At 36.9% G+C, this 17,558-nt stretch overlaps 1 pseudogene across 1 annotated transcript; it reads left to right on the top strand.

Annotated features, from left to right (window-relative positions):
- The first annotated feature begins 7,145 nt into the window (after positions 1–7,145).
- On the top strand, positions 7,146–7,554 carry LOC101354562 (thioredoxin pseudogene; annotated as a pseudogene). Its single transcript, XR_001121454.2, has one exon. The product of XR_001121454.2 is annotated as a thioredoxin pseudogene (transcript).
- The last annotated feature ends 10,004 nt before the right edge of the window (positions 7,555–17,558 follow it).

Genomic DNA, 17,558 nt, shown 5'->3' on the forward strand with positions numbered 1-17,558 from the left:
CTATCCTTATAATTAATTCCTAAGGCTATTCTCATCTTTTTCAGTCCTTTGGCTGCAGAAGATGAGAGTTCCTTTCTATCCTGCAAAGAAGGCCCTTGGACTTTCATACTTAGCCCTTTACTGATTATTAATTATGCTCAGTCTTTCATTGTCTTTCTCCAATGCATTGATTACCCCCAGCAATAGTTATTAAGTTTCATTTTTCTTATAGTAATAGTTCTTCTTTTTCTTATTATTATTCTGATTCAGCTGTCTAAAAACAGTGACCCACACCATTGGTGAGCTTTTTTTTTTTTTGTTTTTGGAAGGCCCTCCTTATAGTGGGAAGACTTCTTTAGCTACAAAGATTGCAGAGGAATCCAACTTCTTCATCAAGATCTGTTCTCTTGATAAGATGATTGGCCTTTCTGAGGCACTGCAGCCATCAATGCCTTCCCTTCCACTGGTATCAATTCTCAGCTCATCATTGCTGATAATCTTAATAGATGTACTAAATACTGCATGTCAGATGGTTTCAGTACTCCACCTGAGTGAAGGAGTCCTCCTAACAGCTGGGAGGTGGGTGATATGACACCAAAATTCTACTTCAGTGTTTGCTTCCTAGTACTATTTTTCAAACCAACTGTCACAGATCAGGTTCCCTACGAAACTGACTCTGAGATGCTCAGATTGGCACATAGGTGGCTTACCAGGGAGTGCTCTTGGGAAGAACATCTGTGAGGGGTTAGCTGTTAAAAAATCTAGACTTTCCTTTATTCTTTTTTATTGTTTTTAGTTTCTGACTATTTTTTGTTATTTTTTTCTCAATGGCTAATGAAGGTTGCTTTTCTAAGACAGAATGAATAATAAAAATAGATCGTAAAAATTTTAAACAGGAGTTAATACTTATAGCACTGTAATAGAGGTCTAAATCCTTTCTTGGTTTAGTTGATTTTTTTTTATTTTACAGTCACTTGGTTGGGACAGAGATCTTAAGAGAGTCATGTACATCATGAGTGTCAGTACTATTCAAATGTACAGGGTTAGAACTCAAGCTCCCATGGTTTCTTGTGGTGGTGGTAATAGTGAAAAAATGAGATAGTGCATTTGACAAAGTCCAGCAGTCAGAGAACAAGGCGGTACTGGAATATCTTTATTGGAGCATTTAAAGCCAGAGCAATACTGGGAAAAGAAGTTATCCTATACCAATACATTTCTTTTTTTTTTTTTTTTAAACCTTTCCATTTACTCCTAAGACATTTTGAATATTTATTCTTCCACACTTGTCTGCTTACTATTTTTGATATTTTTTTTCCCTTTGTCCCAGGAAGCCTCACCACCTATCTCCAAGCAGGTGAAACAACATTAGCCATCTGTCCTTAAGTTGGAAAATTAACTGTAGCTATTTCCCCTTTAACCTCTAACCACCCTGTTCCACTGTATGCCATCGCATTTCCTTCTCTTAGTCTTGGTGACTTAGTTTGAGACAATTCACTCTGTCTCTGACTGGCTTTCTCTTAAAAATGTGAATGCTGGTATCACCCCTCAGTGAAACATCCTCGGGAGGTTCCTATCTGCAGGGCTTGCCCAGGCATTTTGGACACTGTCCTTGCTGGGCTTGCCACAATCTTAACCCTTCTTATCAGACGAACAGGATCAGCCTCCTCAGTCTTATACCCTTCAAACCAGATCTTAAAAAAGGAATTCTGTGGGAGGGAGAGGACCAAACTTCTAGATACAAAGCTATACATGAGTAATGATGCGTACTCTGTTATATTCCTACAAGTGTGTGCATTTTAACCATGAAGGATAATCTGTTCCCAAATCAATCAAGCAGGTATCAGAGATGAAATGAAGGCATATTTTTTGAGGGCTAGGAACTCTTGGTTGTGCTCCTGATTTAGAATGATATGTGTTAATGTTACTTAATGATTGGTAATAATACTAATATTGGTAATAATACTAATGATAACAATATGAGATAAGATTGGAAGTAGTTATAATAGTAACAGTGACTATCGTAAAAACGAATTAGAAAACAATTTCATTTTAAAGTGTCTACCAGGAAAGAGAATCTGCAAGAATGTGAGATTGTGTATACATGTGGAAAATTAACAGAAAATAGAAAAAGTCAAAGAAGTGTTTCAACAGTCTGCTAATCCCATCTTTTAGAGAGAGCTGCTCAGACTAAGATACTCATAAGGGCAGGAGCAGCTGACGGGCCACCATGGACCTAAAGCTGAGCCATGGGGATCTTGCATTAAGGCTGGGGTAGTGCAATGCAGTAAAGACAATAGATGTACATAGGATGAAACAAAGGAGGCACTTAAGCAGCACAGAGCATCTGTAAGTAAGGCGGGCTCCTGTAGTCCCCCTACGACTGCATATAAAAGACCCATAGAAATAAAATGTCCCAAGGGTATTATGTTGAAACTACAAAGGGCTGCCTCTTGCTTTTTGCCATAGCAAAGCAGACTATTTTTTGGCAGCGTATAGGAACTATGAATACACGTGTGTGCATGTGTGTGTATGTAAAGAGAGAGATATTGAGAATAAGAGACAAGGGGTGAAATTTTTGATGAATAAATCTCAAAATGACATAGCAACGTCTTTTGTAATTTCCCTTAAACTATCTTCTCTTTCATTTGTAAGGCTATATTGCTGGTGAGCCACCAAATTTCCATCTTTCACTAACAAGTAAGAATGTCAAATAAAAAATTGGTTATAGTTATGATAGGTTATTTCAGTCTGTGGTGTTTGCACTGAGTTCCACCTGGCTGTAGGATTCCTAAAATATTCTTCAGGATGAAATTGCACTGTCACAGATATTATTTCATTTGATCTTTACAGAATTCTATAAAGTAGGTGCTAATATCTTTCTTGGCATCCCTGGGTGGTACAAATAGTTAATGCGCTCAGGTTCGAATCTACTCAGAGGTACCTTGAAAGAAAGACCCAGCAATCTACTTCCAAAAAATCAGCCATTGAAAACCCTATTGAGCACATTTCTACTCTCTTTGTGTCTCCTCAGTACATATGAAAACAGGCTACTCTAGGGTACAGTACTAGCAGCACTTTCCAAAACACCTTATATCAAAATCATTCTCTTAATAATATGGAAGATCATTTTGTAAAAATAGAGCTTTTAATGAAGGACCAACACGAATTACTTTTTTTTTTCAGTTGATGTTCAAAAACAAACATTAAATATCAAAGAAACAAACATTTTTAGTTACTTGGATGGTATTTCCTAATGTTGGAAGGTAAAGTAAAAGAAAAACACCTAATAAATTGGATTTGATAAATTCCTGAGAAAGCTGTTTTATGAGATTTCAATGAACTTTGGAGGGGGAAAAAACTTAAAGAAGTTTATTTACTGCATTATTTCTTGGAACCCTTAAGGAGTTCTAAAATATTTAATAATAACTCTGCTTCTGAATCCTATTTTCTCCAGGAAGTCTATTAATATCTTCTTGAGCAGAAGCCCACAAGAGAGGTAGTTAATGCTACATTAGAGCTCTGGAGAGACTGTACTGATAAAAAATACAAAATGTGATCTAGAATGATTTGGTTTATTTTATCCATTCTGTAGACTCTAATGGTTTTCAATTTTCTGATAAAGGATGTTTTTTGACCCCCCAAAATTTATGAAAATGCTATTTCCTTCCTTCTATGTATGAAAAATCTTGATTGTTTACATCAATACCAATCACACTTCAATAATCAATAACCAAGTGAGAAATTTTGAAATTCAGGAGGAAGAAACATTCCCCTTTCTTGTCATTTCCCAGTGTCTTAGAGGAAAATGTGTTCTCCCAATGCTGTATTACCAACTCATTTCTCCTGGGTCCCTGATTGTCCCAGAGACCTTGCATTCTTTCCCTGTCCAATACCATCAGTCTCTTCCCTTCCCACTTGAAAATGTTTCTTGCTCCACAAATTTAGTATGCCCTAGTGCACGTTCTTTACTTCTCAAAGCCAGTATCATCCTTTAACTTCTACATTTCTTTTAAAACTATCACTGCTTTCCCAATTTCACAGCCTCCAAATTTATGTTATTTTGAACACATTCACTCCTGATACCCTACTATTTCTATGTTTAAAGCATCCCTTAGTCCTTTATTGAGTGTCTGTCACTTGCCGTATACTGTGCTCACAGTTAAATGGTGAATAATACCAGTTCCCAGCCTCAAGGTGTCATTTAGTTGGGGAAAAGATGTAAGTAAATCAGTACAATGCAGTGCCATGATAGAAATACATACCTAGTATAATGGGGGACTGACAGAAGGAAGTTTTGATTGCCACCTGGCAAAGGGGAAGGGTTGGAGGTAGACAGGAAACACCTCACAGACAGAGGAGGTCAGCAAGTGTTAAGTGGTGCATAGGTATTTGCCAAGATATGAGAGGGGAGTGGAGAAAACCCAGGGAGAGAAAGCAGTGTGAAGGGACATGAAGTAAAGAAAGAACAATCTGCTGGATAGTTAAACAAGAAAATAGTTTGGTTGGGAGCCTTAAATGTTATGCTAATGGTTTTGACCTTTTTCTTATGGGAACCGAAGTTAGAGTTAGAATAAAGTAAATGATGGGGTTTTAGAAAGATCACAGTCAAAGCCACGTAGAAGATGAATTGGAAGTAGGTAAGACAGGAGTCCTGGTGATGCAATGGGTAAGTACTCAGCTGTTAGTGGAAAGGTAGAAGGCTCAAACCCACCAGCGGCTCCACAGAGAACAGACCTGGCCATCTGCTCCCCTAAAGATTACAGCCCAGGAAACCCTATGAGGCAGTTCTCCTCTGCCCTATAGGGTCACTGTGAGTTGGAATCGACTTGATGGCATACAACAGCAACAGACACGGGAGTCAGGGATACAAGTTAGGATAAAGCGTAAGATTTGAATGAATGATTATAAGGGCTTAAGGTTAAGTAACAAAAATGGGAAAGGAGAGGGACAAGTTATAAGTTGCGAAAGTAATAATAGGACCAGTAATCAGGAGTGTGGGTGATGATCATGCTCACGGGGATGACCAATCCAACTCCCAGTTTCTCCACAGTCTCTTAATTGCCAACAAAATTTCTTTTGCTCCTTTTATTCATCAACTCTCAGCGTCACAAGCTGAATCTTTTATCACATCGGAAGGGGCTCCATGGGAAAGAGGCTGCGTAGGTCTGGCTCACTATTACTACACCCCATTGATAAACCCCCACATTGTCTCATGATCTTTTCTTTCCCTCCTGTTCCAGTCTCTATAAAAAGTTTAAGATTAACTGATGTTCCTCCTTAGAGGGTAGAAAACAAGTGATAATGATCTAAGAATAAAAAACCAAACAAAGTACCCGTCTCGTGACAAGAAAACCAGGATGTTGCCAGATAACCACTAAGAATGCCAGTAAAAGATTAACTCATCTGGGACGTGACCGCCTCAAGAAGGAACTAACACAAACTTCTAAGACCCATAATCCTGTCCCTATAAAGCCTTCGGTGAGTCTCCAGTTGGGGAGACGGGTTTTTGGAGAAATCGATTCCCTTCTGTCTCCTATATATCGATATATAATTAAACTCTTGCTGCTCACATCACCCCTGTGTCAGAACTGGTTATTGTGGCAGGTGGCTCCAATCCACATTATTGCGGTAACAACATGAAACTGCTCCATCTTTGAAATACCAGTGTCAAATTTCTTACTTTCCAACCAGAAACTCCTGTATTCCCAGTGATGATGCTCAACCACTCCTGATACCCTTGTTCTTTCACTTCATTGAATATAACCTCAACCAAGCCCTCATCAAAGCACATGATATTACAATGATTTTCTATTTGACTTTCTCTCAAGCTCTTCACAAAGCATATTGAAGATTTTCTGCAAGTTTCTCCAAATTCTGACCCATTTTTGCTCCTCAGGGTCATTTTGTGCAACAAGGCACCAAAGGCCACATTGCTGTGATAGGGAAACAGTTCTTGGTGAAGTCACCTAGAATGGGGATGAGGATGGGCTAGGGACTGGAAACACACTTCTAAAAGGAGGCTACTACAAAAGAATTCTACACTATAGAAAGATTTTCAATCACAACAACTGGAGCAAGTTTAGTTTCTTACTTAACCCTTAGTTTAAAAATTTTATAGGAATATTGCACTCTATAAGAATTACAAGTAATTGAAGAAGGTGTCATTTATCATATCACACTCATTATCTGTCTAATTATCCAGTGAAATAATATAGAGAAGGGAAGATACTTTCAGCTGTTTCCTCCTAACAAAGAGAAAGGCACATATTTCTCCTATGACTAAGGATATAAGTAAGTCATTTTAACAACTGACCTGTGAGTCAGAATATTGTAGCTGTTTCACTCATCCAAAGCATCTTAATACCAGATGAAAATAATAACATTTTTATTTGCTTGGATCCACTGTCAACACCCATGGAAGCAGCAGTCAAGAAATCAAATGAAATACTTCATTGGACAAATCTACTGCAAAAGACTTCTTTAAAGTGTTGAAAAGCAAAGATGTCACTTTGAGAACTAAGGCATGCCTGACTCATCCCATGATATTTTAAATTACCTCATACACATGCGAAAGCTGGACAATGAATAAGGAAGACCAAAGAAGAATTGACGTCTTTGAATTATGGTGTTGGCGAAGAATACTGAATATACTATGGACTGCCGGAAGAACGAACAAATCTGTCTTGGAAGAAGGATGCTCCTTAGAAGCAAGGACGGCAAGACTTCATCTCATGTACTTTGGACACGTTATGAGGAGGCACTAGTCCCTGGAGAAGGACATCATGCTTGGTAAGGTAGAGGGTCTTTGAAAAAAAGGAAGACCTTCAACAAGACGGACTGACACAGTGGCTGCAACGATGGGGTCAAACATAACGATGATTATAAGTATGTTGCAGGACAGGGCACTGTCACTTTCTATTGTACGTAGGGTTGCTATGAATCAGAACTGATTCCATGGCACCTAACAATAACAACAACAAAAAGAACAGCTGATGCAGTGTCTAAAGAACGACAATCTCTAATTAGAGTTGTTAATACTAGATGCAAGATAACACTCAAATTGGTATTTAAACATCTAAAAACTTCTATTTTCTCAAGCTCAGTCTGGCGCTGCAGGTGAATTTTTTCTGTTTGTACTGTCACTCAGTCAGACCCCAACAGCCAAAATGGTGAAGCAGATCGAGGGCAAGGAAGATTTTCAGACAGCCTTGAACAGTGCTGGAGATAAACTCGTTGTAGTTGATGTCTCAGCCACGTGGTGTGGGCCTTGCAAAATGATCAAGCCTTTCTATCATTCCCTCTCTGAAAAATATGGCAATGTGGTGTTCCTTGAAGTTGATGTGGATGACTGTCAGGATGTTGCTTCAGAGTATGAAGTCAAATGCACGCCCACATTTCAGTTTTATAAAAAGGGATTAAAGGTGGGTGAATTTTCTGGTGCTAATAAGGAAAAACTTGAAGCCACCATTAATGAATTAAGCTAATCACGTTTTCTGAAAACATAACCAGCCATCAGCTGTTTAAAACTTAACTTTTTTTATTTACAAAAAAGAAAGATCAAGTATGAAGACTATACACCCAACTGCCATCTGATTATAAATGACAATAAAAAATTTAAAAAAAAAACTATTTCTTTATTATTACTGTTCATTCAGAAAGTAGTTGAATCAGATTTGTGGCTAAACTTGAAGAGTATTTTTCCAATAACAGATTACTTAACTAAATATATCTGTACTGTTCCAATACATTAGTGACAAGTTAAAATGCACAATGAAAAATATAATCTCAATTATTGCTTCTTGAGGATAAACGTCTTTATTTGGGTTGGAAAAATATACATTATTTTACATGAACATATAAAAGCATGTAATGAAGCCGTTTTTTAGGCTAAATCCCACTGACTGCAATTTACTCAGAAATAAGCAGTTTACATAGTTTTTTGAATAAATTTACACCTTAATTTTTATTCAATGTCATATAGAAAATAAATATATTTTAAAAAATAATTTCTTATATTACTAATCAATATAAACGTTAAATTGCCATAGCATAACAGGAATCTACTGGTAATTTCTGTCTACTCTATTATTGAAAGTTCTCTTTGATGAATTTTTCCATATAATTGAGTTGTCTGTCACACTCACAGTATTGGTTTTGTGTGTGTGTGTGTGAGGTTAAACACGATTACACTGATTTTAGAGATAAAGAAACTGAAAGGTTAAGAGTACATATGAATTGTAGCAGAGGCAGCATTTAAAGCCAGAGCAGTCCAATGCCAATGATTCAGCTTTTTTTCGCCTTCCTTTTCCCCAGAATATTACCTGTATTGTTCTTCTGGTCTTATCTTAGATAGACATGAACAATAACAAAACACTAATTATTTCAAGTTTCTTACTTCCATGATGTCAAAATCTCAAAGGGTGATATTGTACTGCATTCTTAGGACCAAAGAGTAACTTTCATGGCTTAAAAGAGGAACGATGAAACAAAGAGCTAACTTCCATGGCTCTTTTTATCACTACAAATAGTGTATCTTGTCTGACTCTGCTAAATGTTGTTAGTTGTTGTTGAGTGGGATCCAACTCACAGAAACCCCATATACAATGGAACAAAATACTGCCCAGTCCTGCGCCATCCTCACTATTGTTGGTATGTTCGAGTCGGCCATGTGTATTTTGAGTGTCTTCCAGTCTAGAGGGTTCATCTTCCAGATCTATATCAGACAAGATTCTGTGCTGATCTAGAGGGTTTTTATTAACTAATTTTCAGAAGTAGTTCATCAGGCCTTTCCTCCTAGTCAGTCTTAGTATGGAAGCACTACTGAAACCTGTCTACCATGGGTGGCACAGCTGGTATTTGAAATACTGGTGGCATAGCTTCCAGAATCACAGCAACATGCAAGGCACCACAGCACAACAAAATGACAGACAGGTGGTAGCTGCTGAAGGTAAAGCCAACAACAGAAGCAGGTAGGACCCAGCCCTTGCTTTCAGTGATGGCTGTTCAGGGGCAGCAGATGAGTTAGTGTGTCGGAGTGTGACTTGGAATATCTTGACTCTTAAAAATAACTGTGATTAAAAAAAAAAAAAGATTTGGAGGAGTTTTCGTTTTAATTCTAAAGCTTAGTTTGTTGAGCACACTATGTACAAGCATCAGCTTTCAGATTTTCATATGCCTTTTATCTTCATATTTTTGCACTTCTTTACTTGAAAAGCTCTCCAGGGAGGAAGACTTTTCTTAAACTTGCAAAATTCATGCCTTGTGGTGGAAAACTGGATTATTCCATGGAAACATAGATGCTTAGATGTCTTTTCACAGCTGTAAGTCCTATTCCTAATCATGGAATTGAGCATTTCATGAAAAAAAATTGGTTTCTCCCCGGGTAGTTCTCCATTAGTGTGGAAATACTGTATGTAAAGCACAGAGTGGGCACTTACTAATTGTTTCTCTATGATAAAGGTTTCTCTGTTGAATGAAGACAGCTTTTGGGATTTTAGTTAATGATGTTCTCCTATCTGTGCCTAAGAGTGAAAATAGTACAAAATTTACAGTTAGAAAGTCTAGACTCTATTACCAGCTCCACTTTCTCTTAACTTCAGTTTCCTCATATTCTAAAAACAGGGAAAATATTACCTACCAAAATATCAGATAATATATGCTAAAGTACTGTGAAACTTCAAGCATTTTACAAATGAAATTTAATACCATTGCTCCTGTAACCTATGGGTTATTACTCCCCAAACTATTATAGGCTGGCATGTGAAGGACACTGTGTCCTGGATTCTGAGGGTACTGCAAACCTATTCTTAAATTCCTAGTTGTCTGAAAATGGGAATTTTTTAGTAGGGCAATAACGTTCTATGAGAGCATAGAAGATAGGACATATATTTTCTTTAATTAATTTTTTCTCCCTATGTTCTTTTGGGGATAAATTACAGCCATACGTACGGTTTGGAGGAGTTTTAATTCAGACATATATCAAATAAAATAATTTAGATTTACAATTGACGTGATCATGTAACTGTCTCTTAAGTTATGAGCTGATGAGCACCATTTTAAAATAGTCCCAGTCTCTACTGCACTTAACTGACTTAAGCACTGCATTTTGCTGAGGGTATGATCTGAGGGAGGTGAAATTACAATGTTTCAGCAGAAGGAAGCCATGCTGAGGAGTCATATGAAAAGGCCTCCTTGAGATACTGATGGATAGATGGTGGGGGATCTGAGGAGCAGTCATAAGTATTAATCATGTGCGGTAATGTGACTGATTGTTATTACTTCATACACCAGGTGGCTAGGAATGCAGCCAGTTCAATAAAATCATTTTAACTTACTTTTCATGGTGGTCATTTTTCTTGTGTCTCCTTTCCTTCTTTGGTAATCTTCAATAAAGGAAGAAAAGGCCTTCCTTTCATTTCACTGCAAATGACCCATGATTGGGGTTCACTGGGGGGAGAAAAAAAGATCATTTTATTCAAAGCTGTCTCTTCCTTTGGGTGAGAGGACTCTACAAGGCTGGCTGTGAACCGTGAAACGAATTGGGCAAATTACTCCTGTCTGTTTCTCCCCCTACTACAATCTTACTGCTAAGGAGAGGCAAAGAAATGCAAATTTGTCGTTCTCTGTATCGTAAGTCTTTCCCTGTACATTTCCACATTTCTTTACATTTTTTCAATGCAGAGAAATTCCTCTGGAAAAGAAAAAAAAGGGAACTAAATGTGGAGCAGACCATATGGTTTGCCATTTGAAATATCCCCATTTGTATTTTTCAGGAAATATAACACAACTAATAAAATGCAGCCTTAAGTGTTGAATGTTCTGGGCTAAAGATATTTTAAAGGCAAATGACTTCTGGCCTTGAAGATTCCCAGGAAATCTATGCTGCAGTGGGTATTATTTTGTCTTTGCTGAGCTCAGTGCTGCCTTTTAGAATTATTTTAAAAATTCAGATGACAATGACTGATGCTTATTTGAAGTGTGGAAATATTGATGAAACCATTCCATCTACAAATGAAATGCCCTTTGTAGATGGCTAGGTATTTTTGACTGGTGTTAAGCTAAAGCACACTCAAGTCCAGAATTTGATCACAGGGCATTTTACAGAGCTATACTATAAATATTAGGCTTCTATTACATATATAAATTAATATAAAACTACTAAAAGTACTTTTTACAAAAACTGCAATGGGAAAAAAGAATGTGAATATAATAGTATAATATATTTAATCCCAAATAGTAGTTTTGGTCACTGATGGTGATGGCTAATTTTATGTTTCAACTTGGCGAGGCTATGGTGCCCAGTTGTTTGGTCAAACTCTAGTCTAGATGTTACCGTGAAAATATTTAGATATGATTAACATTTATAATCAGGAGACTTTAAGTAAAGTGGATTACCCTCCATAAGGTGGGTGGACTGCATCAAAATGGTTCAAGTCCTTAAGTTTAAAGACTGAGGTTTCCCGAAGGGAGGATTCTGCCTTAAGACATCCTGCTGGAGTTTTTAACCTGCCATCAGACCCCTCAACTTATGAGTCAGCTTCTTAAGTTCTGCTCTGTGTCTCTGTCTCTCTCTCTCTCTCTCTATATATATATATAATGAGGAGCCCTGGTTTCGGAATGATTAAGTGCTCAAAAGGTTGGTGGTTCGAACACACCCAGCAGCTTCTGGAAGAAAAGACCTGGCAATATGTTTCTGTAAAGATTACAGCCTAGGAGACTCTATGAGGCAGTTCGCCTCTGTCACATGGGGTCACTATGAGTCGAAATCGACTCTACGGCACCTAACCACACACACAGACGCATATGCTGCTGGTTCAGTTTCTCTGGAGAACACTGACTAGTATATTGCTTTTAGGTTCAAATGACCTTTCTCCCCCTCTCCCACCCCATTTACTGTTGCTGTGACTCCAGAATTTGAGTTATTTTAAAAGGGACTGCCAAGTGGTGTTGCCTAGCTTTATGTGTAAGTAGAGAATAATCCTTTTGATTATAAAAACTTCCAAGTCCTGACAGTGAGAGATTAACTAAAATAATATTTTATTCTCTGCTGTAATTGTGAGTACGTAGCATTAAATATATTATTAATCCAACAAAATATTTTCATCCTAAACCATTTGAAGCCATTAGTAGCCCCACTGTAATTGATGGATTACTGCGTTACCATTTCATTTAGTTTTGTTTCAAAAGCATAACACTCACTATGATTTCAGCTAATTGTATAACCAAATAAGGAGAGAAATAGCTCCAGGAAAAATGAGTAATGTAGAAAAGGATTCTTGTTGTTTAGAGAATAATTATGAATTATTTTCTTAACGGCTCTGCACACAAAACTCCTTGTACTCTCAACATTAACTTAAGTGGAACTGATGAAAAGAAAGGGGTAGAAGGGAAATTCAATTAGCTGTGATTTGCGGGGTAGCACAGGTCCCTTATAATATCAGTGCTAATATGCCAGATTTGTTTCTGGCTTTAGTTTTTGCTCAGAGCAATTTTCAAGTACAAAATCATCCCTGCTCAGAGGAAGAATTACTGGAAATCAATTGCAACTCTATTTATGACACTTAAAATTGCCCCCCCATTTCTGTTCAATTATACCAATTTAAATAATTTGTTAAATACCTTTATGTCAAAGAGTCGATACATGGAAGTGAATGCTACCTATATATTTGTATCATTTTAGAAACCAACCGAAAAGTCTTCCTTTGATGAAAATCACTAGAATTTGAAATTTATAAAAATTCATACTAAATTGTTCAGATATAACTCAAATAGGTCTTTTTAATAAATAACCACTATATTTTAGAATATCTTAGATTTACAGAATTATTGTGTAGGTAGGACAAAGAGTTCCTGCATACGCCAGACACACTGGCTGTTAATGTTAACCTGGTATATTGGTATGGTAAAGAGCCCAGGTGGTGGAGTGAGTAAGGTGCTCAGTTGCTAACTGAAAGGTCGACGGTTCAAACCCACAAGCCACTCCAGGGGAGAAAGATGTGGCAGTTTGTGTTCATAAAGATTTACAGCCTTATGGGGCAGTTCTATTCAGTCCAACAGAGTTGCTATGAGTCAGGATCTACTCAACAGCAATGAGTTTCTTTCTTTTTATTAGTATGATAGGGAGCCCTGGTGACGCAATGGTTAAGCACTCTGCTGCTAACTGAAAGGTTGGAGGTTCAAACTCACTAGCGACTCTGTGGGACCTGGCGATGTGCTCCCATAAAGATTACATCCTAGGAAACCCTATAGGACAGTTCTACTCTTGTCACATAGGGTCACTATGAGTCAGAATCGATTTGACAGCAAACAACAACAACCTATTAGTATGGTATGATTGTCACAACTAGTGAACCAATATCGATACATCATTACATTTCATACTTTATTCCTATTTCCGGAGTCTTCAAAGCTGGGAACAGTTGTAAACTTTGTCTGTTCCAGGATCCCATTCAGGTTACCACATTACGTTTAGTAATCACATTTCCTTAGGTTCCTGTTGGCTGTGACAGCTTCTCAGACTTTCCTTGCTTTTGATAACCTTTACAATTTTGAGGAGTATTGGTCAAGTGTTTTGTAGAATGCTCCTCAGTTGGGATTTCTGTGATGTTTTTATCACGATCAGGTTGGGGTTATGGGTGTTGGAGAGAAAGACCACAGAGGTAAACTACTGTTCTCATCATATCATTTCAAGTGTATATACTATCAACATGACGTATCATTGTTGATGTTAAACTTAGTCACTTGTCTGAGGTAGTGTTTGTCAGCTTTCTCCATTGTAAAGTTCTTTCTTTCCTTTCCATACTGTAGTCTTTGGAAGAAAGTTGCTGTGTGCAGTCCACACTTAAGGAGCGGGGAGATATGCTCTACCTCCTTAGTGGTGGAGTATCTGCATACAGTATTTGAAAATTTTCTGTACAAATTTGTCCCCACTACGTATTTATTCAATAATCTATTTATAGTCGTATGGACTCCTGGATATTTATTTTTTATACTTTGGGATATAATCCAGTACTACTTTATTTATTTAGCTCAGTTTTTTTCTAGTTTTGGTCATTGGGAGCTCTTTCCGTTGGCTCATGTATTTCTTTGCTATATCCCACCACTGTGTGGGTTTTTCTTTTCTTTTTTGGCCTTGTTTGTGCTTTTTTGTTTGTTTTTTAGCATTTTGTTTCTTTCTGGCACTAGAGCATGTTCCAGGATCATCTTGTTCATTTCCTGCCCCAGTCCTAGAATTAGGCATGTCTGCAAGGATCCCTGTTTTTTGTGTTTTTTCGGAGAATAACATTAGAAACCAAGATTGGTGCTAGGTTGCTCAATGAGTCTGTATTCTTAGCTCTTTCTTTTCCTCCAGGCATGTTTTTGATCTCTTGGGAAGTTTATTTGTATTAATCAAGAGTAATGGAAAAACACCAGTATATTTTAAAATACAAATGTAGACGTTTTAGATCAGGAACAAAATTGAAATAATTTTTTAGGGTTGCCTAAATATATCCTGCCAATTGGTTGCAGTTTAACTTTCATCTTTGAAAGATAAGTGATCCATGCTGGGTTGGACCAATGGCAGGAAGATGATTCAAAGCTGGGAACTCTTGTAAACTTTGTCTGAGATTTGGAAGTACTTGCAAAAGTGGGTCAAAATATAAGCATAACCCTTCTAGTGAGGATTAGATAAACCATTTCTCTAAGGAATGTCTCATTTCTACTTTCAAACTTCTGTTATGATCAATAAATTACTCTGAGATTAAGCCACAGAAAATTTTTGACCTAGAGTAAAATGCTTTCTTATCCAACAGTGAAGTGACAATTACCTAATTGAATTTGTACACAATAAAAATAAAATGTTCAATCTTTCCTTTATGTAGTAGATTTGTACTGATATTGACTCTCTTCTATTATTCAACAAGTGTTTAATGAACACCCACTAGACCTGACCTTATGATCTTCAGCAGCTCTTGCAGACTTCAGTATTTATTTGTAATGTAGTTGAAGCACAATAAGAGGGCAGGGTATAATCATAGGGTACAGAAGTAGGAGAAATCAATTGTATTGGCCTCAGGAGAAATTAGTTATTACTAACTGAGCTAATTAAACTTACACATAAATTGAACAAAGCTCTGCAATATCTAAAAGAGAAAGGTCTATGGGTTTATAGTTTATGTGGTAGCTATACAATTAATTATGTATAGAGCTGATCTTTAAGGAAAATAATCTAAATTTTTTTCAGCACCACACTGAGACCAACGGTCAGGTTGATTGACTAAGTGTACTGAACAAGGACATATTATCGCTATATTTATACTACTGCTAACGATACTCAATAATTATTACTATAATAATGTACTACTAGTAATAGTATTAATAGTAGTAATAGCACTACCATTACTACTAAACCAGTTGCCATTAAGTCAGTTTAGACTGGTGGTGACCCCACGAGTGTCAGAGTAGAACGGTACTTCATAAGGTTTGCAGTGGCTGATTTTTCAGAACTGGACCACCAGGCCTTTCTTCCAAGGTGTCTCTGGGTGGATTCGAATCTCCAACCTTCCAGTTAGTAGCCAAACGTGTTAATTGCTTGCACCTACTACTAGTACTTACTAAAAGTACTAATAATACAATTATAACTCAATAATATTAAATACACACAATATACCAGACATTAAGCTATGGACTGTAGTTGGTATCTGCTGCAAAGGAAAGGGAGCAGGGATTGTGAGAGATAAGTAACTTACCCAATATCACACGAAGTGTAAGGAACAAGGTTGAAATTTAACATAAAGACTTCTGATTTATGTTCTTAATTGCTAGACTATAATGCCTCATTGAAAATGATTAGATTGGGGGACAGAAATTCATTTACAGCTAGAATGAAAATCTTTCTGATGACATTATGAAAAGACTAACAAGTCTGTATTAAGATACATAGTATATTGCTATTATAGAGCATATACACAAATATACAGAGAGGGAGAAAGAGAAGGAGCAAATTTTTATTTATTTTTATTATTTTTCTATTAAATTAGTAATATGACACATACTCTTGGAGATTTTACTTATTGCTGACATAGATTTCAAACTAGATTCTCACTATGGGTTTTATTATTGTTTCTTATCATTATTAAGGACTCAGAGAAATAAAAGAAAAAAAAAATAAAAGAAGCCTCATGTAAATGAGAAATTACTCCTGTTGCAGAAACATTGTTCATTTGCTTCTGGCATATGTTGAGGGAAGGGCCCATATATTTATGTCACAACATAATGGCATACTGTAGGCTATTTCTATAAACATTCTCATCCCAGACTAATTTGTCAATTGTCGGTAAATTCAGCATCTTCTACATTTGGATAAATATAGATTGCTTTCTCAGTTGACAGTAAATACATTGCAGCTGCTGTATGGCAGGCAACAGATAGACGGAGGCATTAAGGTGACTTTCTTGCTGAGTGTACTGTGGTAAAATCAAGCACGCTATGTAGACTCTGTCGAGGATATATTTGGAATATGTTAGGAAATGAGACCAGACCTTGGGGTCATCTCACCATTATCACCAGGATTCTTGTCTTGGCCAGTGTGGTTTCCTGAGTTGTGGGAAAGTAATTAGAACCAGGATGACTCAGCCTAGAACAAGGGACTGACGAAGTCAGTTCCTGATTTGAACGACTGTGTCTTAATTATCTTTCCTTTGATCTGTCTACCTCAAATCCTTTTTGAAACAAGGTATGGAACAAATAAATAAATACCCTGTAAACAGATGCATAATATACACTTTGATCCATAGCCATCTTTGATCTTTGATCCATTGTGTACTCTACACTGGCTAACTATTTAAAAAATACATAATAAAGAGGGGTCAAGTAAGAAACAGGTGGATATTAAAAGAAAGAAGAAGAAAAGGGGAAAAACAGGAGAAGATGTTTCACCTCTGAATAATAGAGTCATAGATGCTATATTCAAATAAAAAGTATAGCATTATAAAATAAATTCATTGCAGAGGTTGTTGGCCGGGGGGGTGGTGGGGATGGTTTGTTCCAGAATGTTAAAAATAAAGGCAAAAATGGTTTTCAAAGCATGGCACCACGACCACCCATATCAGTAATACTTGTTTGAAATGCAAATTCTTAAGCCCCAACTGAAAGTTATGAATCAGAAACTCTGAAAATGGGGCCCAGCAATCTGTATTTTAACAAGCCCTCCAAGGGATTCTATATGAAAATCACTGGTACGTTTATATTCATTAAAGTTCATAAAAGTAGAGAGAACTGGGTTCACTTAAACCGAGCAACGAAAAAGAAGTGTTGAGTGAACTTCTGACCCTAAACAGGTTACTTATAGAGATTATTAAATGTTTATTCAATAAATGTTTAAAATTAAAAAATATATATATTTGTCCAATAGATTGGATGCATTGGGAAAAATAACTTCCCAGCTACTCAAAAGTGATTTCAGAATATTTTTTCTTATAGTTCTGTCTATCTTAGATTTGTAAAAACTGTTATGGTGATCCAGACTTATACGTAAAGCACATAAAATTGACCTTTCTAACTCAACACACCTGAAGTAAAGGGCTCAGGATTCTAGAGCA

Source organism: Trichechus manatus, unplaced genomic scaffold (assembly GCF_000243295.1).
Source record: "Trichechus manatus latirostris isolate Lorelei unplaced genomic scaffold, TriManLat1.0 scaffold00012, whole genome shotgun sequence".
NCBI classification, from domain to species: Eukaryota; Metazoa; Chordata; class Mammalia; order Sirenia; family Trichechidae; genus Trichechus; species Trichechus manatus.